Source organism: Oratosquilla oratoria, chromosome 17 (assembly GCF_046742065.1).
Source record: "Oratosquilla oratoria isolate Oo_2021 chromosome 17, ASM4674206v1, whole genome shotgun sequence".
Classification (NCBI taxonomy): Eukaryota; Metazoa; Arthropoda; class Malacostraca; order Stomatopoda; family Squillidae; genus Oratosquilla; species Oratosquilla oratoria.
Window position 1 is genome coordinate 26736516 of NC_134793.1, and position 366 is coordinate 26736881.

A 366-nucleotide genomic window follows, 5' to 3' on the forward strand; every position below is an offset into this window, starting at 1 on the left:
AGCAGTCGGGCAACGAGAGCTGCCCTCCTTGTCCGCCACACGCCCATGGACGTAATGCTTGGGGTGCTCAGGGCGGCGCCCCCCCCCCCCCTCGCTGACCTCCCTAAACCCTCACCTTCCACCCACTAGGGCACAACAACTCCCCCACTGGCGGGCTGTTGCCCGCATTGTATGTCAATGTATGTAAAGCTGTACATATTTATACAATAAACCTTTATTAACTTAACTAATCTATCTTATGTACTTTCCTGAAGAGGGCTACAGTTGATAGCCGAAATATAGGATTATTCTTTATTCGAAGTTTATTCTTTCTCCGACTGTGGGTTCCTGTGTGATATATATATATATATATATATTATAAATATA